This window comes from Taudactylus pleione, unplaced genomic scaffold (assembly GCF_031769625.1).
Source record: "Taudactylus pleione unplaced genomic scaffold, aTauple2 ptg000305l, whole genome shotgun sequence".
NCBI classification, from domain to species: Eukaryota; Metazoa; Chordata; class Amphibia; order Anura; family Myobatrachidae; genus Taudactylus; species Taudactylus pleione.
The window spans coordinates 6,908,785-6,931,918 of NW_028284706.1; positions in this window are offsets into that span (position 1 = coordinate 6,908,785).

Here is a 23,134-nt window from a genome sequence, read left to right on the forward strand (position 1 = left end):
GTGTGTGTGTATATGTGTCAGTGTGTGACTGTGTTTGTATATTTGTCAGTGAGTATGTCAGTGTGTATGTATGTATATTATCAGTGTGTGTGTATATATGTCATGGTGTGTGGGTATATGTGTAAGTGTGTCTGTATAGGCTTTCAGTGTGTGTGGAAGTGTATGTCTGTATAGGCTTTCAGTGTGTGTGTGTAAGTGTGTCAGTATAGGTTTTCAGTGTGTGTGTGTATATATGTCATGGTGTATGTGTATAAATGTGTCAGTGTGTGTATAAATGTGTCAGTGTATGTATGTGTGTCAGTGAGTATGTCAGTGTGTATATATATGTCAGTGTTTGTGTATATGTGTCATGGTGTGTGTATATGTGTCAGTGTGTGTCAGTGTATGTATATGTGTCAGTGAGTATGTCAGTGTGTATGTATGTATATTATCAGTGTGTGTGTTTGTATATGTGTCATGGTGTGTGTGTATATGTGTCAGTGTGTGTATATGTGTCATGATGTGTGTGTATATGTGTCAGTGTGTGTGTAAATGTGTCATGGTGTATGTGTAGATGTGTCAGTGTGTGCATGTATATGTGTCAGTTGTATCTATGGTAGTGTTTGTGTATGTCTGTGAGTATCTGTGTTAGTGTGTATCTATGGCAGTGTGTGTATATGTGTCAGTGTGTGTGTTTATGTCTGTGTGTACCTGTGTCAGTGTGTATCTGTGTGTTGAGAGACAATGCAGGGGGGAGTGATGGTGTGCTAAGAGACGATGCAGGGGGGAGGCGATGGTGTGGCTCAGAAGAGATGACACGAAGGGAGATGATGGTTTGGCTAAGAGATGATGCAGTGAGATGATGGTGTGGCTGATAGATGCAGGGGGAAGGAAGTTACACAGGGGGAAGGAGTCTGGTTGAACCGCTATCATATGATGATGACCTTGTTAATATTCCTACACAAACAGGCATCTTCCGGATGATGTGACCTACATCATGAATATTTAATATCGACTGAAGACACCATCGTCCCAGGGAGGATGTATTTCTTAAGAGTTCCACATTGTGAGAAACCACCGTATAGGTAAGGTGCATATGGAATAGAAAGGAATGTTCACAGACTGACAAGAAATTGGTGGCCCACCCCATTTTCAGTAGCCATGCCCCTTTCATTGTTTGACCATGCCCACTTTTTTCACGCGCCCAAGATGCGCTAAACGTATTTTCCTGTGTGTGGGAGGGGGCTCCAATATTAAATTTGCCCTGGGCTCCGAAGACCCTAATTACGCCACTGCTATCATATAATCCATTCTGTCTAACAAGCTTCCAGCATTCAGGTCACAAGTCTAACTCAGCCTATCAGCACTCACTATGCCCTATTTAAACCAGGAACTGCTGACATCACATTGCTAGTACAACATCTCACTCTTAGGATCAGTACACTGGCTCCTGGTTCAGTATCTGTTCAAGTATTGCTTCACAGCATTCAGCTCCAATGGTATGCAGAAAGCCTTCTCCATTATTTTCTTTACAAACATTTTGCCTCAGAGTTTTCAAGCACAAATTTCCAGTAATTATTTTACAGCATTTCTTTACAGTATAATTTAGCAAACCTGCTTAAGTATTGCTTCACAGCATATTTCAATGCAGCCTGCTTCAATAGTGCTCCAGCACTCAGGGCCTGATTCAGACCCGCTTGCAAGCGGGTCGATGGTCCCTCACTGTGCATGCGCACGCCGGACCCGGCTCCATACATCCATGTGTCCATACATCCACTCCATCCAGAGATGGCCGCTCCGTCTCTATGGGTCTCGCACCAAAAGGGGGTGGCTGTTGATTTGGATTGACAGCTCGCCCCATTTTGGAGGCGGGCAGGGGGGGGTGGCTACACAAATGGAGATGTTCCCAAAGGAATGCCTGCCATTTGTGGGAGGCACCACTGACATCACCAGTGATGTCAGTGGACAGCTTCCTGCTCTGTTAGAGCAGGAAGCTCTCTGGGGCTTGTGATAGATGAGACCCTACCACAAGGGTCTTGTCGCAAGCCTCGATGGTCACAATGGTTGAGACCATCGTGACCATCACCTGGCCACTCACAAAAGCTGTGGGTGGCACCCACAGCTTAGCGAGCAGCCAGGAGGCCGGCTCAAAAAAAAAAAAAGTGCCCTGATTCAGAGCGAGTGCTCTTAAAGAGAGTCTGGCTCTGAATCAGGCCCTCAGTTCCCGTGTTTCCTAGTCTGCTTCAGTTGTGCTTCCAGCACCCAGTTCCAGTATAATTGCCGTATGCTCCTAGATATCCTAATTACTGCTATAGTTATGGGCTATTCTTATAGCCTACCATTGCTCTCAATATATGTTATCCTAATCACTTATGCAGTATCAGTCATCTGCTACTTCTAGTGACCTGTATAAGGAATAGCATCAATAAGCCATTCTTTCACCTAGCTAGCCTAAGGGGTCCCTACCCAGATCAACAAACCCTAGTGTCATGACATTGAAGTCTAATAAGTTTCACCCTTAGGTGAAAACTGCAAACAAACCAGTGACACAAGAAAGTGTATGTAACTTGAGACAAAAAGATACCAAGCAACCCCAAGTACAACAGTTAAACAAAGGTTTGAAATGAATTCCTCTGAAAAAAAAATGACAAATTTTGAATTTACCATTGTTAAAAGTTATATTTCAGGCTGCATGGTTTCTCTTTACCCAAGTTACATATACTTTCTGGTTTCACTGGTTTGTTTGCTGTTTTCACATAAGGTAGGAAGCTGGTTGGCTGCAGCAATACAATCTCCCCACCATCCTGATTGCATTCCAGCTCTTTCAACATGTTGGGAGCTAAGGTCTGTGAACATAAATCACATTTGGCTGACATTTAGTGGGTCACAGGAGAACAGGTTCTGTTCCATATTATTTTAAACAGAACTTCAACAGCTGTAAATTTTCCTAATTTGGATGCAAAGTTATATATAAAATATTCAATTGCTTGAATAAGCTTGAGAAGATATAAGCATACTGTTTTATATTTTGGTACAGTACTAGTTAGAGCTGATTTTGTTGTTAGTTTATAATTGGTAGAGGTCAGTTGTCAATTATTATTGGTTAGCCTAGGCGGGGTTTAGCAGTGGTATATTAGGGCTGGAGGAGGAGTCAACTGCCTCTTTCCAGTTTGTGATCCGGACTGTTAAGTACCCTGTGTCTTTACTGAATAACAGTTTTGCTGTCTATCTTTTAAATCTATATTTTCTCTCATCTGCCTTTGTATTCACATCCTTTACTATTAGCCTTGCCTCCTGTCCTTTATCTTTCAGTTCTCCTCTTTTTCTGTATCTTCCCTTCCCTCCCATTTATCCTTGTACATAAGACAAAGGAATATACACACCTGCACACATAGTTGAAATAATGCTTATTATTTATACCCCATATTTATAATTATGTTTTGTTATTGAAATCAAAAAATGGGGGTCTGCCAATTGACAAGGAAATACTGCTTTAAGTATGAGAAGAGAAAGAACAAAGGTTTGTCTACTGGTATGGCGCACAACTGGAAATTGGTTAAATAATTTTAATCTTTATTGAGTATAAGTTAAAAAAGTTATCATAGGAACAGAAAATAGCAAAATAGAAGTTTGAAGAATAACATACAATATAGTGTTAAAAATATTAGTAATGAAGAAAAAAGAGAAATAAAATTAAAATCAAAGAAATACCCTGTCGTGTGATATTATTTATTATTAATTACCGTGTTTCCCCGATAATAAGACCTACCCCGAAAATAGGCCCTACCCTTAATTTTGTAACCCAGTCCAAATTAAGCCCTACCCCGAAAATAAGACCTACCTGAATCTCATTTTGAGCTGGGAACGCTGCTGAGACCAGCATTCCCAGTCATGCAGTGCGCGGCTGACGTCATGACGTCACCCGCGCACTGAGGATCCTGTGCGGCCGCGCCTGCTGGATCATGTTAGATCCAGTCAGCGCGCAAGTGAGAGCGGCATCCTGGACGGCGGCGAGTCAGGTAAGTGCACTGCAATAAAGGTTACTTCTACAAGGGGGCCTGCAAGGGGGGCCTGCATAAGGGGCACTTTTACAAGGGGGCCTGCAAGGGGGTGCCCTGTATAAGGGGCACTTCTACAAGGGGGCCTGCAAGGGGGTGGCCTGCATAAGGGGCACTTCTACAAGGGGGCCTGCATAAGGGGCACTTCTACAAGGGGGCCTGCAAGGGGGTGCCCTGCATAAGGGGCACTTCTACAAGGGGGCCTGCATAAGGTACACTGCTGTCAATGATAATTAATATAAGACCTACCCCGAAAATAAGCCCTATGGTGTTTTTTTTAACAAAAAAAAAAATAAGACAGTGTCTTATTATTGGGGAAACATGGTATATATATTCATTATTGAAGATGTTGTTATTTATCAGTGCTTCAGAGACATAAAAATTATTCTGACAGAATCCTACACATCATAGATTAGGTATAGTGAATACATATGTTTAGGGATATTAATATGTAATATCCACTCTTCCATCTACATATATTAATCCTCCTTGTTAATATGACATAATTTTTAACTGATCCCCAAGGAGGTATTAATTTCTTGAATATTCTTGGAGGAAAAGAATATAGATACAATGTACCTATCACTAAACCATGATAAATATATTGTTACTTCAATTATATGTAATTGATTACTCCAGTTAGTATAGTTGATGCACTAGTTATTCCACTGCATACTGACAGAAGATATCAGCAGTTATTCCTAGATGATAAATTGAGAATGTACTATATCAATCATGTGCAGGGTTTCATCCCTTGGGGTAACTGTCTATCTGAATAGAATTAATGTTCTTGTTCACATTTGCTATGTACATATTGGAATAACTTATAATAAAAGCATTGTGTGTGCATCACATTATTTTCCTAATGTCACTGTATTGCTGTTCAACTGTAATTTTATGAATAAATTACAATGTTGGTGTGATGCAACAATGTTGCTTTCCCCTTTAATTTTATCGACAGATAGAGTTGATATCTTCATTCACATTTACTCCATGCACAGAGAGATATCTAATAATGGGAACATTATATATCCATCATATTGTTTTCACATGCGAATTCTGTCAGCTAACTCGTCCTATAACTGGACATGCAGAAAAGCTCTCTATTAGTGTGTCCCGTAACTGGACATAAGTTGCATCATTAAGTTAAAATAGGTGATATACTCAGCATTCAACACATTTCACTTGGAGCGTTTAATCCGTGGTTACAGTGTTAATATTATATAACATTGTTAATACCTCTTTGATTTACTTTGATTTATATCAACGGGTGGAATTAATATCCCTATTCACATTTACTTCATAAAAGCAATTGTTACACTGTCAGTATCTTGCAACAGTGTCTCTTTCCCCTTTACTTGTAACAACAAATACATTTAGATTCTATCAGGTAAATTGGCCTGTAACTGGACATGCAGAGGGTCTCCCTATTAGTGTGTCCTGTAACTGGACAAATATTGTATTATTAAATTAAGCTGAAATAAGTAACACGCTCAGCATACAACTCATTTCATTTGAAGCGTTAGGGTACAGTATTAATATTATGCAACAGTGTTGCTGCTCCTTTGATTGGTGTCAACAAATAGGTTTAATATCCCTATTCACATTTATTGCGTGCAAGCTGTAGTTACATTGTCAGTATCTTGCAACAGTGTTCACTTCACTTATAGCAAGCAGGTTTTGTCAGCTAAATTGTCCTGTTGGACACACATGGAATCTTCCTATTGATGTGTCCTGTAACTGGACAAATATTACATAATTGGATAGTAAAGGCACGAGTATCACATGGCGGGTATGCCGACGCTCATTTCGCTACTTAGCTTTTTCAAGGCAAGATGATTGCCTACATCCTCCCAAACTATATTCAAATCTGAGGGCCAATGAAAGTGTGTCCCTTGGTCACGTGACTACTTAGACCAATCACATAATTGTTAATAAGTTTACCCCAAGCTCCGTAGCTCATCCATTAGATGATGCCGTCTCAGAACTCAAAGGGAAGGGGGAGTATCCCTATTAACCCATGCAGGTGTAAATATCCATGTAAATAGGTGTAGTATCCCTATTAACCCATGCAGGTGTAAATATCCATTTTTTTCAAGGTTAATTTAATCAGAGTTATGTATACATCATATAGTACACAAAGGATATATTCCCTTCATCTAACCAAATATCCAATCATAGCGTTGGCACTATTAAGTCTGTTTAAATAATTCCCATTTCTAAATCATTGCTATATAATTAGTTGATCTGTAACAATTATAGACATAGTCATTGAAAATAGCCTATTAATCTTGGAATACAGAATAATTTTATTAAATGTTAATGATATAGGAAAAACAATCAAATATTCAAAATAATTAAAAATTAAAACCATGAAAAAAATAAAAAATATAAAATAATACGATAACCATAATATAAAAAATATATAATAAATGTGTGATAGTGAGTCATTACATCTATTTACAAATGTGAAACATTAAACAAATTCTCAGAGGAAGGGTACATTTTGTCCACCCATTACGTGAATACAGTAGTGTAAAATGTGAATAAAATAATTGTGAGCACTAGTGATGAAAATAATTACAAAAAGTGATAACAAAAATAAAAATGTGATGTGAATAACTTTAAGACTTATGTCAATAATAAGTCAAATAAAATGATTTATTAGTGTAATAAATATTAATATTTAATCATCCATCAAAATTAATTACGTATTCTTTATAAATTATGAGAGTAACCTCTCATATATAATCATATCACCTAAAGGGTACTAGGGGGAAGAAAGCTACTTCCATTGACCCCTGAAGTTACACATATTACATGCTGACTTTGGCTAAGAGGCTTCGCTCTGCCTAGGTGCTAGTGGAAGCATCACCAGTTCTGTGGATTTATACTTTGGAAATTCTGCAAGGACCTATACGCTATTCATTGCTGTGTGTTCTGTGTTTAGCTTCTACTGTATGGGATCCTGGAAACAATTGTTTGGACCCAGGGACTATCACTGCCGTGTGATCTCTGATAGTTTCTACGTGTGGGGTCCTGGAAACGATTGAGTGGACTTATGCGCTATTCACTGCAAGTGTGATCAGTGATAGTTTCTACTGTGGGGACTGAGGGTCTCTAGCTATTTCGTGGAATTGTTCTGGGACATTATACTCTACGGGGACTGCCTCTGCCTGGACTGCTACCTGTTTATTGCCTGTTCACTGAATTTACCGCTTGTCCATACATATTATCTGTTGCTGTGTGCTGTGGAAAAATAAACCATCACGTTGGTTTCATCTGCTCGGTGTCTGGGTGATTGAGAGAATCCCGTATCCTCACATTTGGATCTACAAAAACTCTCGCGTAAAGTTGAACGTCAGTGGTGAAAGTCTAATACTCCAAGTGACTTCCTCACATATAAGACTATCTACAACTCTTATCGTACTGCTCTGGACACTGCCAAACAAACATATTTCCAATCTCTATCTCTGCTCAAGCTTCTAATCCAAAGCGACTTTTTAATACATTTTAACTGCTTCTTACCCCTCCATCACCCAAACCACCTGCTACTATCTGTGCACAAGATCTTGCTTCCTATTTTAGGGACAAGATTGATAAGATCCAAAATGAAATAGTAGGCTCTTCCTCAGCTAGTGACCTGCTCAATTCCCTACCTGAACCCTCTGGCACATTCTCCTCATTTGATCTCACAAATGAAGATGAAGTATCTACACTCTTCTCATCATCCTACTCTATTACCTCTCCTCTAGATCCTATACCCTCACAAATCAGTAAAGCTTTGTCTCCTGTGCCGATCCCAACCCTAACTAAAATCTGTAATCTCTCTCTCTCTACTGGCAACTTTCCATCACTGTTCAAGCATGCAGTGATTACTCCCATTCTTAAAAAACAAAATTCTGACCCTAGTACTCTCTCAAATTACCGTCCTATCTCCCAGCTCCCATGCCCCTCCAAGCTACTTGAGAGACTTGTCTACACCCGCCTCACACACTTTCTTAACTCACACAACTTATTGGACCCACTTCAATCTGGCTTTCGTTCCCAACACTCCACAGAGACAGCACTGACTAAGGTAGTAAATGATCTTCTCACTGCCAAGGCTAAAGGCCATTACTCACTCCTAATTCTTCTAGATCTCTCTGCTGCTTTTGACACTGTTGACCACTCTCTTCTCATACAAACACTACAATCCATAGGTCTTAAGGGCACAGCTCTTTCTTGGTTTTCTTCCTACCTATCTGATCGCTCTTTTACTGTTCATTTTTCTGATTCTGCCTCCTGTTCGCTACCTCTATCAGTTGAAGTACCGCAAGGCTCTGTCTTAGGTCCTCTGCTATTCTCAATCTATACCACGTCTCTTGGCAAACTAATCTGCTCTTTTGGATTTCAGTACCATCTGTATGCAGATGATACTCAAATCTACCTATCCTCTCCAGATTTATCTCCATCTGTATTGGTCCGTGTCACTGAATGTCTTTCTGCCATTTCATCTTGGATGTCATCTCGCCACCTGAAACTTAATATTTCTAAAACAGAATTAATTATATTTCCACTGGCCAATAACAGTTACCAACCTGATCTCTCTATCACTGTTGATACCTTGACCATCCACCCCGCCCTACAAGCTCGCTGCCTTGGTGTCATCCTTGACTCTGAACTGTCCTTTGTTCCCCACATTCAATCTGTCTCAAAATCATGTTACATACACCTAAAAAACGTATTCAAAATTCGACCATATCTCACACAAGACACTGAAAAAACTCTAATCCATGCACTTATTATTTCCCGCATTGACTATTGCAATAGCCTCCTTACTGGTCTTCCCAAAAACAGGCTATCACCATTACAATCCACTATGAATGCAGCTGCAAGGATTATCTGCCTTGCAAAATGTTCTTCTTCTGCTGCCCCGCTCTGTCAGTCCCTCCATTGTTTGCCGGTTTTCTACCGTATTCAATACAAAATACTTTCACTTACACATAAGGCTATTAACCAAACTACACCAACATACATCTCTTCACTCATCTCAAAATATCTCCCAACCCAACCTCTCCGCTCAGCACAAGATCTGCGTCTCTCATCCCCATGCTTTACTTGCTCCCATTCATGGTTACAGTACTTTCTTCGTGCTGCACCCACTATATGGAATGAACTATCTCGCACAATAAGACTTTCATCTAGTCTCCAATCCTTCAAGCGATCCCTGAAAACTCACCTCTTCAGGCAAGCTTATCAAATTCCAGAACCTCCCACATAACCTTCATAGCTTCCATATCTAATTACATCCCCTTTTACAGTCCACACACAATCTCACACATTGTATTTCTCTCACATCCTCATGACATTTGGTCGACATTCCTGTGTGACTGGATCATGCAGCCAACCAAGAAACTGTGCATTCTGGCTGGACCAAATGCAATATATAGCTCCTTTCCTTGTGTATCAATGCTTATTTCCCTATAGATTGTAAGCTTGCGAGCAGGGCCTTCCTACCTATATATCTGTCTGTTATTACCCAGTTTTGTTCTATTAATGTTTACAATTGTAAAGCGCAATGGAATATGCTGCGCTATATAAGAAACTGTTAATAAATAAATAAAATAAATATATATTAATTAATTATTATAGGTCTAGTTGCTGTGTATTCAATTAGTGCCTTAATTCTACCCCACCACCCATGTGATCTGATACACTGAGGGTGCTGCTGTCAGAATTTCAATTTGTTATTACCGATATCCCATTAATCTAATAAACTACAGTCTTTAATGTCTATAAACATTATTGTTTTGTGTTCTCATTATATGCGTGTAAAATCATTAAAATATAATTTATTAGTAGTAGATAATAATTAGTGAGTTAGTGTTGCTATAACCATATTACAATAATGTACTGTATCTCATTAAATGGTCCCAATATGTGTGATGTACTTCAATCAGACAGAATTTGATGATGCTGGAGTAATACTACATATATTGAATCATAACGTTCTATTATCCAAATGGATATGGATCTGAGGTTCTTTAAAGGAAGGGGCCATAGCTATTGTTTTCATTCAAGCCTCCTGGATACAAGCTGTTCATCAATAAGATAAATTTTGTCTCTTCTTTCGAGAGCTCTTCATCAAGCTTACCTCCTCGGATTCCCATCTGGACATGTTTCATGCCAAATACTTGTAAGGTGTTGGGATTACTGCTATGATATTTATAAGAATGCCTTGTAAGGGGTCTAAATTTCTCTAGGTCAGAGCTGGCATTGCGAATTGTCCCTACATGTTCTAATATCCTCACTTTGAGGGGTCTGGATGTTTTACCTATATAAACCTTACCACAGGGACATTTTAGATGGTATACTGTCCCTATGGTTGTACAGGTAATGTAGTTTTGTATGGTCCACTTTTTGTTGTATTTGTCGAAGAACCATTTTGTGGGTGTCATATATTTGCAGGCCTTGCATTGTCCACATTTATATGCGCCTTTCTTATTGAATAGTGATTTCTTATTAGAGACCAAATGACTATGTAACAATCGATCTTTTAAATTCAGCAAACACCTCCAACTTATTTGGATTGTGGGGGGTAAGATGTTGTTTAAATCATTATCCATTTTGAGTATTGACCAATATTGACCAATGTTTTTGGAGAATGTTCTTAATCTCCATCCATTGGACATTAAAGTTCCCTTCAAAACTAATTGGCTCCTCTTTCTGATACTTCACTTTTGGTTTCAATAGCGTTTCCATTGGTATTATCTCAGTCTCTTTAATTGTTATTTTTATTAATCTATTGCTGTATCCCTGGTTTTTAAGTCTTTCAATGTTGTTGCCAAAGATTGAATGACTCATGGGTAGAGCAATTTCTTTTAGTCCGTAATATTTCTCATTTTGGGATTGCACGAATGGTGGCTGGTAAGTGAGAGCTCGTTGAATGTAATATACTATTTGTAGCAGTCTCTTTCCTGAACATATCTGTTGTAACCTGGCCTTCTTCATTAATCTTAATTGTGAGATCTAAGAAATTGATTTACGACTCATAACATGAGTTAGTCTCAAATTATGGTCATTGTCATTCAGGATTGTGATGAATCCTCAAAACTCTCTAGGTCATTTTTCCAAAGTATCAGAATATTGTCTATGTAATGGAGGCATATCAGGATGTTCTTAGTATAAGTTTCCATTTATTCATGAAATACCATCTCCTTTTCCCACCACCCCAGGTAGAGGTTGGCATATGTGGGGGCACAAGCTGTCCCCATTGCTGTCCCTCTAACCTGGACGTAGTGGCATTCGTTGCAAATTAAAATAATTCTTGGTTAATTCAAATTGGAGTGATGAAATGATGAACTCATTAAATTCATTAGTCAATCCCATATCAAGGAAGTATTTGGCTGCCTGAATACCATGATGATGTTTAATACTGATATACAGGCTTTCCACATCACATGAAACCAGCCATGTTCCTGGGTTGACATGTATGTCCTGTAATTTATTGAGGACGTCCATAGTGTCTCTCACATAGGAAGGCATGGTTAATACATGATTTTAAAGATGTTGGTCCACCTATATACTTGCCTTCTGCTTGAGATTACCCACTCCCGAAACTATGGGTCTCCCGGGAGGCACTCGTTCATTTTTGTGCACTTTCGGGAGAAAGTATAATGTAGAAGTTTTTGGTTTATTGATTTGAAGAAATTCAAAATCGCTCTTATTTATTACCCCATTACTATACGCTGTAGAAATCAACCCTTTGTATCGGTGGAGGAAATTACAGGTTGGATTAAAAATAAGTTGCTGATAGCAATCTTTATCATTTAGATGTTTATTTAATTCTTCAATATACATCTCTTTGGGCCACAGAACAATATTGCCCCTCTTATCTGAGGGCTTTATCATTATATCTTGCCATCTAGAGATTTGATCAATTGCTCGTCTTTCCCCTTATGTGATGTTATCAGTATATTGCTTGTTCCGATACAATAATTGATCTAAGTCTCTTGAGACTAGCTCTTGATATATTTGAACTGCTGGGCACATTTTACTATCAGGAAAAAATATTGATTTCCTCTTTAATTTAGTGCCATCAAATGGTGTTCCACTTTTAGGGTTTAAAGAATCACTGCCTCGTTCTAAATCTTCCAATACTGTTAGTGTAGCTTGATCTTCAATTTGCAATGAATTATTAACATAGATGGAGGTTGAATATTGTTCCTTTAGTTGACTCTGATTTAGGTAGAAGTTTTTAAAGAGTATATTTCTAGTGAATAGATGTAGATCCTTTTCACATTCAAACCTATCAAATTTCTGAGTGAGGGAAAAGGAGAGTCCTTTGCTTAATATGGATAGCTGGTCATTACTCAGAATTTTCTCGGTCAAATTAATAATCCTCAAAGAATCATTAGATATTGTACTCATCACTTCCTCCAATTCCTCCATTGATCTCTTGGCTCTACGTTCCAATCTAGTATATCTCTTTTTCTCCGTCCGCCTCTTGCTTCTCCTTGTCTTCCACCATCCCTTTCTATGTTCGTTCTTGCTACTCTTGGGATTGGTCCTAAAAAATCCCTTTTGGAGATACTGGTGAAGGGCATATTATTGGCACCTTCACCTTTTGACAAATCCATTTCTGAGGTGCTGTAGCTAGTGGAATTCATGTTTCTTTTATGTTGTTTCTGCATATTCCATTTGTAAACTTTATTTTGTAGGTAATCCTTGTGATCCCTTTGAAATTTCCTACGCTTTCACTCCACTATCTCCTCTTCATATTTCTCAACCTCTTTTTTATATTTCTCATATTTATATTGGAATTGTTCTAAGGATTCATAAGGCTTTAGTTTTTTCCCAAGTTTCATTATTTCTTGGCCAAGTTGATCCAACATGATTTCATCATGTTTAATTAGTATTTCTATTAATTCTTTAGAACATTGTGTTAGGGTAGTCTCCCATTTGTGTTTTAGGTCATCATTAGCCAAATCATACATCAGGAACAGTTTTATTCTTAAAACCTCTTGGGATCAGATTGTTCTTCAAATAATTGTCAAAAGTGGTTTTGTTCCACCATGTTTTGCTCTGTTTCATCAGGGTGGATTTCAAGGCATACACTTTATCTGACCAATCTTTAAGTGTTAAATCCTGTTTATCAGTGCTTAAATTGAATAAAGAGCTAATGTCATTGATAACATTTTTCATGTCTAGCCTCAAGTTCTCTGCTGAGACTGAATGATGTCATGTTTAGGATGTAGTATGGTTTGGATGTATACATCTTTTTATAAAAAAATTTTTTTAGAAAAATATTAAAGTTCTTATATTTTTGTTGAGATATTAACTATTTCATACTTATTGTGTGATAAAGTAGTTCTGTTGCTAGGTATGTTAGGAGAAAACTGGATTACCAGTCACTAAACTTGTACATAAGACAAAGGAATATACACACCTGCACACATAGTTGAAATATTGCTTATTATTTATACCCCATATTTATAATTATGTTTTGTTATTAAATAAAAAAATGGGGGTGCTGCCAATTGACAAGGAAATACTGCTTTAAGTATGAGAAGAGAAAGAACAAAGGTTTGTCTACTTGTATGGCGCACAACTGAAAATTGGTTAAAAAATTTTCATCATTATTGAGTATAAGTTAAAAAAATTCTCATAGGGACAGAAAATAGCGAAATAGAAGTTTGAAGAATAACATACAATATAGTGTTGAAAATATTAGTAATGAAGAAAAAAGAGAAATAAAATTAAAATCAAAGAAATACCCTGCCATGTGATATTATTTATTATTAATTATTGAAGATGTTGTTATTTTTCAGTGCCTCGGAGACATAAAAATTATTCTGACAGAATCCTGCACATCATAGATTAGATATATCTAATACATATGTTGAGGGACATTAATATGTAATATCCTCTCTTCCTTCTACATATATTAATCCTCCTTGTTAATATGACATAATTATTAACTGATCCCCAAGGAGGTATTGATTTCTTGAATATTCTTGGAGGAAAAGAATATAGTTACGATATACCTATCACTAAACCACGATAAATACATTGTTACTTCAATTATACGTAATTTATTACTCCAGTTAGTATAGTTGATGCACTAGTTATTCCACTGCATATTGACAGAAGATATCAGCAGTTATTCCAAGATTATACATTGAGAATGTATTGTATCAATCATGTGCAGGGTTTCATCCCTTGGGGTAACTGTCTATCTGAATAGAATTAATGTTCTTGTTCACATTTGCTATGTACATATTGAAATGTGAACATGAACATTAACGCTATATTCCTTTGGGATCATTGGGGATCAGTTAATAATTATGTCATATTAACAAGGAGGATTAATATATGTAGAAGGAAGAAAGGTTATTACATGTTAATATCCCTCATCATATGTATTCACTATACCTAATCTATGATGTGTACGATTCTGTCAGAATAATTTTTATGTCTCTGAGGCACTGACAAATAACAACATCTTCAATAAATATAATTAATAATAAATAATATCACACGGCAGGGTATTTCTTTGATTTTAATTTTATTTTTATTTTTTCTTCATTACTAATATTTTCAACAATATATTGTATGTTATTCTTCAAACTTCTATTTCACTATTTTCTGTTCCTATGAGAACTTTTTTAACTTATACTCAATAAAGATTAAAATTTTTTAACCAATTTTCAGTTTTGCGCCATACAAGTAGACAAACCTTTGTTCTTTCTCTTCTCATAATTAATTCTCCCATTTATCCTGTTAGGTTATTTTTTTCTGTCCCTTCCCTCCCATTTATCCTGTCAGGTTATTATTTTCTGTCTCTTCCCTTCCCTCCCATTTATCCTATCAGGTACATTTTTTGGTTCCTTTTCTCTCCCTTTTTACTTTCATAATGCCCCTTTTCTGCCACAATGCCCCCCTTCCCTGCTGCCTTGCTAAAGTAGCTAGACTGTTAGCAGTTGCCACTGATTCCCCTGTGGCCCAGGGAGCACGCCTGTCTGCAGACGCCTGTCTGCAGTCGCCTCAGTCCCCACCACCACCAGCTTCTGTGGCTGAGGCCAGCCTTCCCCTCTCAACCCTGACTCAGCGCGGCAGGTGTTGCCAGTTCTCACCACCTGCCCAGCGCTTAGCAGGGCAGCGTGCCGGGCAGACCCGGCTGCTATCCCTACCCCAATTAACCTCCTCAGATTCCCCCCGATTTGTCCCAGTGACCAGAGTGCTGGGTAATGCTTCAGCCCCCATTGTGCAATCCTCCCACAAGAGCCAGGTTGAGTACAACACATTACCCCCTTGTTATGGAGGCCCTTAGCCTAGGATGCTTGCCCCTTTATTAACCCACCCCTGCTGTGCCAACCATGCATGTGGGGTGCAGGCTTAGTTTTGTGCCTAGCGCTGTGCCTACTCCCTGTTTCAATCCTTAATTTTAGCCAAAGTCTGTGCCAACAGCCATTCACAAACCCACTTTCAGGTTCGAGCCATCAATTTTGTTTCCCCCCCTTTTTGTTTTTTGCACAGGCGTCAGGGCAGTTTACTCAGCAATATGCCCATGCCCCTGCAATTTTTTCACTCTTATGCACAGCAGGTGCAGTTTGCATCCAGGCCAGAAGTTGGTGGGCCAATCCCTCCTTCCACAGGCCCTGCCAACCTTTGCCACCCACTCCAGTGCAGACATCACCAGCCCACCCCCTTTTAACCTCCCCGCTACAGAGCCTGCTATGCAGGCCAGCTAATGTTACTGTGTACCTGCAGTGTCTGTGCCTCATACAGTGGTTTCAAGTTTGCAGGTCCCTTTGGTTCATCCGCTGGCATCTGCGTCGACTTCCGCAACTATAGTCACGGATGATCAGATGTCATCATGTCAAAGTGTGGTGGGTGCACCGCACATCGAGGGACAAGTTTCTACTTCCATGGGCATGCCTGTGATTCCATCAACATCTGGATCAGGTGAGAAGAGTTTGACAGCACCTTTATTTGCTTTGCTATCACATTCTGATGACTCCTGATACACCAAGTTCAAGGGTTAAACCAAAATAATGAAATAAATGTAAGGGTAAAGGCAAAAGTCCTAAATGAAAGTGGGTGGTGTACCAGCTAGATCAGTTCTGGATGCTTTGGGGGATGCAGTCCACTACTCCAATTTAGAAAGAGGTCAGGTCCTAACAGCAGTATGTTGACATGTCCACAATCACCCATGAAACTAAGAAGATGTTAGATTCCAGATTGGGGGTCTGGCAGCAGAGGAAGATAGGGGAAGTTATCCAAATTGGCTTTCAGGAATGTATGTGTTGCAGCATGCTGCAATGAGACACACCCAGTTGAATGTTTGATTGTGTTAAAGTACTTACAATTAGTGCAGGGCATGCAGGTTTCTGCTCGATGAGCTTTTTAGAAAAAAGCAAGATTTTACAGAATGTTTATAATTTTGGGTTAAGGAAGTGAGGTGTGGCTGGAAGTCACGCAGGAGGCTTGGCCAACTGCCTAGTCTACTGTTGGGCATCAACACCCCTTTTTGGGCCAACCCAGGATTTAATTCAGTGGGAAAAGGAAAGTACTGTGTGTTTAATAACGCACTGTGTAACAGAGGGGAAAGCTGCCGCTACTGGTGAATCTGTATGCTTTGCGGTGGAAGTTACCAAGCGAAGGACTGCAGTTGTCCCGGGGTTCATGCAGCTGGAAAGGGAGAGCATATTTCTGGTTCTAAGTTGAGCCATGTCTCCAATTAATGTTGAGGTATTAGAGTGTTGGTTGAGGCGTTATCCTCCTGGGGAGGAAGCAACCTGTTTACTACAGCATTTCAAAGAGGGTTTTAGGTTGCCATGGTTCATCCAGTTTTAGTTTTAACTAAGAGGAATTTACAATCGACTAGGGAGTTTCTACAGGTTGTGTCAGAAAAAATAGATGCAGAACTAAAATTGGGCCGTATGTGTGGTCTTTTTTACTCACCTCCAGTTAACGATCTTTGCCTTTCACCGCTAAGTGTGGTGCCAAAGAAGGAGCAGGGTAAAGTCGGGTTGATGCAACACCTGTCTTCCCTGGCAAGTGGTGTTCCCGGTGGAACTAAATAAGGTTCTTGGATACAGAAAGTTTATTAAGCCACACAAACCACTCACTTGAAAAAAGATGCAATTTTTAACAACAAATAACTAGATATAAAAGAATAATAGTTACTTAGCTTTGGAATATAAAATGGTTACACAATCCAGGAGCCTCGGTCTATTTCAGAAATAGCTGAATTAACAATTTCCTGGCCACCAGCTGCAGTCTGGTCCAGGCATATGGCAGGCTGCTCGAATCTCCTTTGTCTCTTGCTTATATAGCATCCTACTTGTTATACCCAGCTAACTTTTACTAATATGGGTGTAAACCTACTTCAAACTACTCTATTGGTTAACTACTGATAAGGACTTTCTAAAACTTAATGCACGCGTACATCGCAGTAGACAATGCCTAAAATATTTATAGCTTGTCTGCTTTCCACATTCCTGTACCACTTCACGTCTGATTCACACATAAGAACCATGAAAACAAATGGCTGTCAGTAGCCATTTTGCTATCCCAATACAAGTGGGTTGGTCACTCTTTAATCCTGAGGATGGTAGTGTCACTTAGCAGTCAATTGAGAATGCCCTTAGTATCATCCAGGTTTTTGTAAAGGGGCTTTGTTAGCAAAAATAGATATCAAGTCTGCTTTCAGGTTGCTTCCATTACATCCCAATTCAGTGAGATACATGGGTTTTGAAGTAGGCAGTTCATATTATATAGACAAGTGTCTACCTATGGGTGGTTCTATTTCTGGATCCTTTTTGAGTGTTATAGCTACTTTTTACAGAGGTGGATTCAAGCAGGTACTAGCCAGTCAGGTATTGCTCATTACCTAGTCAATTTTCTTTTAATTGGGCCGACCGATAGTAGATTTGTGGTAAGCTGCTGTTTTCGGTTCAATAATTTTTCCCGGTAATGGTGTTCCCATTGCGCAGAGAAAGACTTAAGTGTCTTATCTGAGTATGGATATTGACACTGAGTTGGGGATGTGTAAACTACCCTGTCAGAAGGTACAGAAGCTTAGTGAGTTATTGTCAAGTTTTGATTCTCCTAAACAAATCTCTTTGAAACAGCGGCAGTCATTGCATGGTTTGATAAATTTCAATTGTCGCGTCATTCCATGGGTAAGGTTTTTGCCGCAGGTGGAAAAGGGCCTCCACGGGCATAAAGAAGGCCAACCATATGATTCGCCTTTCTGCTGAAATGAAGGAGTATTTTAAAGTTTGGTTGAGATTTTTGCAGGAATTTAATGGGGTTCACATTTGGCCCCCTTTTGCAGTGGCCAATTGTGAAATGTAGTCGTATACAAACGCATCAGGGACATTGGGTTTTTGGCACATTTTTTGAAGGTAAGTGATGCATGGGATATTAATAATCAGAGGTCCGTCTGTCTCCAGGTACTAAGGCTACTTCCGCATTTAGTTTTTTTGTCTGCATATTCAGGAATATTCATTTTACAGCTAAGCATGTCCCAGGCATTGGGAATGAAATTGTGGGTGCTTTATCTCATTTTCAATGGGATAGGTATAGCTTATTGGCTCCAACAGCTAGGGTTCATGGTTTGTCCTGTCCTAATTATGTCTGGCAGTTGATAAGTCCAGCATTGAGGGCACTCACATTGAGGGCAATTGCTATGGGTATATCAAGGCTCTATTCAACAGCTTGGAAGGAATGGCAGTTTTGTATGATGTAGACAGATGTAGGTAAGGATCTATGGGACAGTTTGTTGGATTTTGTCTGGTGAGGTTACGAGAGTGGGTGTTCAAAAGCATCTATGTCAAGTGCCTTGGCAGACATTTCTTAAACTTTATGTTTAAATAGTTTGGTTGATCCTACCAAATCATTTATTATTTCTTAAGCGCTAAAGGGTTAGGTGAGGGAGCAAGCAAATTTAGGTGACTCACATATGCCGATAAATATGGGTAAATTAAAGGATCTTGTAGTGGCAGTCTCAGGGTGATTTTGAAGTTGTCTTGTTCAGTCTGTCTTTTGTGCTGGCATAAATTTATTTAATTAATTTTTATTTATTTATTTATTAATTTTTTTTGGGGGGGTTAATGATTGGAGAATTAGCAGCAGTTAGTAAGAAATCAATTCACACAGGGTTGCTATTTGATAATGTTGTAGTTAAAGCTAATTTAATCTTGTAATAAATTCAAAAATCTAAGACAGATCAGCTGGGTTAGGGGCATTGGATCTCTGTCCCTTCCAATCCAGAGCCAATCATCTGCCCAGTAACTCTAACTAACTAGTATAACCAACAGTGTCCTAGAGATGGGTGCTCAATAGCTTATTCATGAAGATCTTTCCCCTCTCTCTAAGTTCCAGTTTATAAGTGTGTAATAGATGCCTGATAGCTTTGGACATGCCGATTGAAGAGTACTGCACCCATTCAATTAGGATTGGGGCAGCAACTTGCACAGCAGCCTCAGGTTCTTCCACGGAGGCAATCAAGCACTTAGGTAGATGGAAGTCTTTGGCTTATAAGACTTATATAAGGGGCGATAAATAGCAGAAGTAGTGGCGTTCATAGCGATTTTGTTCTTTAGGAAACCTAGTGCCATGCTACCCACCACTAGGGGGGAATGGAGTTCTTTTTCACTTTTGCCCTCAAATAAGAGGTTTGGTGTCATTCACCTCCATCTGGGTCACCTAAACAACTCAGTTTCCTCCCCTTTTTTAATTTCTGGTTGGTCTTTTTTATTCTTATTTATACTTTATTAATGCTTATGTTATATGAGTTTTTACCATCACAGGTTTAATGAGGAAAGACTGCCAGGTGTGGATTGTAGGGCATTCTTTTGTGTACTGGACTAGCAGGCATAACTGTGCTACCTCAGCTCCTTTTAGGGTCCGTTGGATTGGCTTGAGAGGTTTCAGGTGGAGTGGCCTTTTGGGCCTTCTTTGGCAGTCGGAGAGCAGGTGGGGGACCCCTAACTGTGTAATCATGCATTTGGGTGATAATGACCTTGGCACATGTAAGGGGATTGAACTGATTATCTCCATTAAGTGGGATTTGAGGTTGATAGTGGAGCGCTGGCCACAGGTTAAGCTTTGTTGGTCTGAGATAATTCCAAAGAGGTTCTGGCATGGTACCCAGGGTGGGGCAGCCCTAGACAGAGTTAGGAGGAAACTGAATGCTGCGGTGTCTAAGTTTGTGATGGGTTTAGATGGGCATGTTATCAAGCACCCTCATCTTCGCTATGAGGAGGTGCATTTATATAGGCCAGATGGAGTGCACCTCACTGAAGAAGATTTGGAGTTTTTTGTCTCGGATATCCTTGCTTCTTTGAATAGTTTGGAGTGGCTAGGTTTTCTTTGGTGGCGTTACATGGCCAATTTGTCCACATCATTGGTGGAAAGCAGTGCTCCTCAGCTGCTCAATTTAGTGCAGCAGAGCTTGGCTAGCATTCCCTCTTTGAGAGAGGCAAGTCAGTTACTACTTTAGGGGGGAACCAGGTCTTCATCCTAGGGAGGGACCAGCACAGTGCTAGTTAAGGGGAGGTGGTACTACCCAGGATGGCTTGCGTACCAGGCTTAAAACTCCACCCCATTTTTGGTAAAGCAAATAGTTATAATGAGCTGTAGACTGAGGTAGCACTGCTTTTTTACCACCAGGACTAATTAATTAAATTCTAATCTGATCTAAATAAATTTGGCTGTGACCTCTTTTTTCTAATTCTATAAAGTTGCCTGTGTCTTATTTATTAGTTAAGTTAAACTTAAGAGTGGAGTGGTGTTTATATAATAAAACTATGGGTGACTTATTTATTTTCATTGTATGAGCCCCTAGATCATCACTGCTTTTTTTACATCTATTGTAATAAGCTCTACATTTATATAGTCTACACATTTCAAATGATGATTCAATATAGATTTGCATGATTGCAGCATAGTGATTTGTAGTGACAATCAGGTGCGTGGTGCACTCTGTCAACAATCGGGCTTCCTAGCACTGCATGTGTTTTAATATACTGTTGCTTTTGTTACATGTGCCAGGGTACAATAATGTTGACATTGATGCCCTCTCTCAGTAATAAAGTTTAGGCAGCTTGCATCTGATGTGGAAATGTTTGGTGAGATCTGCCTTTCTTATGTCTGGCAAATCATCCAGATTGAATGGAGCATTTAGTCAGGCAGTCGCTTTCAATTGGCACATTGCGTGTGCACGAGACAATGTGGTTAGAATCCTAGGCTTTCTCTTGGAATCAGAGTAGTGCTGATAAGAGCATACATTGTTTGATGCTTTCTTTTATTTGGTGACTTTATACTGCTGGTCATTCTAGGATGGCAGTATCTCTGTCACTTGTGGGTATATTATTGTTTCTTGTCTTAAAGGTTTGCTTGACTTCAACAAGAGTTTTCTTATTACAAAGATCTTGGAGGGAGAGGCTGGGCTGCACATCCTAATATTAAACATGATAATAGGTGCTACCATGCTGAGACCTGTAGTTCTACAGCAAGAAAAGAAGGGGGGTGGAGCAGATGCACACTATAAGCACTAAGAATACTAATTATCAAAAAATCTACATAAACTATATAATATTTGCTGTGGGCAAACTTCTTTGGCCAAACATGTACTAAGAAACTTTACATTTAAAACCATGTTAATTATTGCAGTCTATTATAGATTTTTTGATCATTAGTATTCTTAGTGCTTATATTGTGCACCTGCTCCTCCCCACTTCTTTTTTGCTAAAGATCTTGGAGGATTTGACCAAGGTGGTGCCTATCCCAGTAGACAGGATGCATTCTATTGACATCCGTATGCTTTCGGCACTGCTGGTGGAGATTGAGGAGGTGGCTTCATCTTCTTATGAGGTAAGTTGGTTGTCCCTCAAAGTTGACTGTGATTATGCTGGTGCACGATGATGTCCTGACTGGTGAGCAGTCAGTGATATGCAATGTAAAACTCTCTACAATGGACCAGTTGGGTGGGGGAAGATGGGTGCGTCTGCCTATCTTCATAAATGTCTATATCATTCAAGTCATTCTTGAGCATTTTTATATTGTTATTTTTAGTATCATTATTATTATTATTATTATTATTATTATTACCATTTATTTATATAGCAAACACATAATCCGCAGCACTTTACAGAGAGAATATTTGGTTATTTACTACAATCTATGTTCCCTATCACATGCACACTAGGGTTAATTTTTGTTGGGAGCCAATTAACCTACCAGTATATTTTTGGAGTGTGTAAGGAAACCGGAGTACCCAAGGGGAACCAACGCAAGCATAGGGAGAATATACAAACTCCACACAGTTAGAACCATGATGGGAATTGAACCCACAACCTCAGTGCTGTGAGGCAGTAACATTAACCATTACACAATCTGGGCTGCCCTATGTTGCCTCTCAAATGGTGGGAGCCAGATCTTGGCTTTATCTAAATTCCAATTTACCTGAGTTCTTGCATCAGCCTCTCACCAGTGGATTTTAGGATGTACTTGGGGCCTGATTCAGAGATGTACATGATGCCAATATTTAAACAGATGAGTGACTATTGGGAAATTGTACATGTGTACAGTATAAGTTGCACTGTGCATGTGATTGTGAGAGGTAATGGCAAAGAATGCAGGCATGCTGTGACTTTTTTGGGGGCAAATCAGACCCTACATCTGTGATTCAGAGTATGCAGTGAAAGTGGCTCTTGAGTCTCATTTCCCGAGGCCATTCTGAGTAGACATAGTAAAATAACAGCGATAGGCAAGAGCTAATAAAATATTAATTCAGCTTGAGCTTATAAGTCACCCATTGTTTGAATCTTACATTATGCTCATTCACTCACTTAACTATTAACTAGAAATAACCACACAGACACCTATGGGGAATTAAAAAGAGGACACAGCTAAAATGTATTGATCAATTTGTAATTAGAAAGATGATGGCAGTAAAAAAGCAGTGCTCCAAGGCCACAGCCCGGCAAATATATCTGACTAAATAAATAAGAGGCGGATCCCCACCTGGTGCAAACTGGCCTGAGGTAGAACCATTCTCCCTTAATTGGCACAGCCTTTACCCCTCCCTAAGATGATGGCCC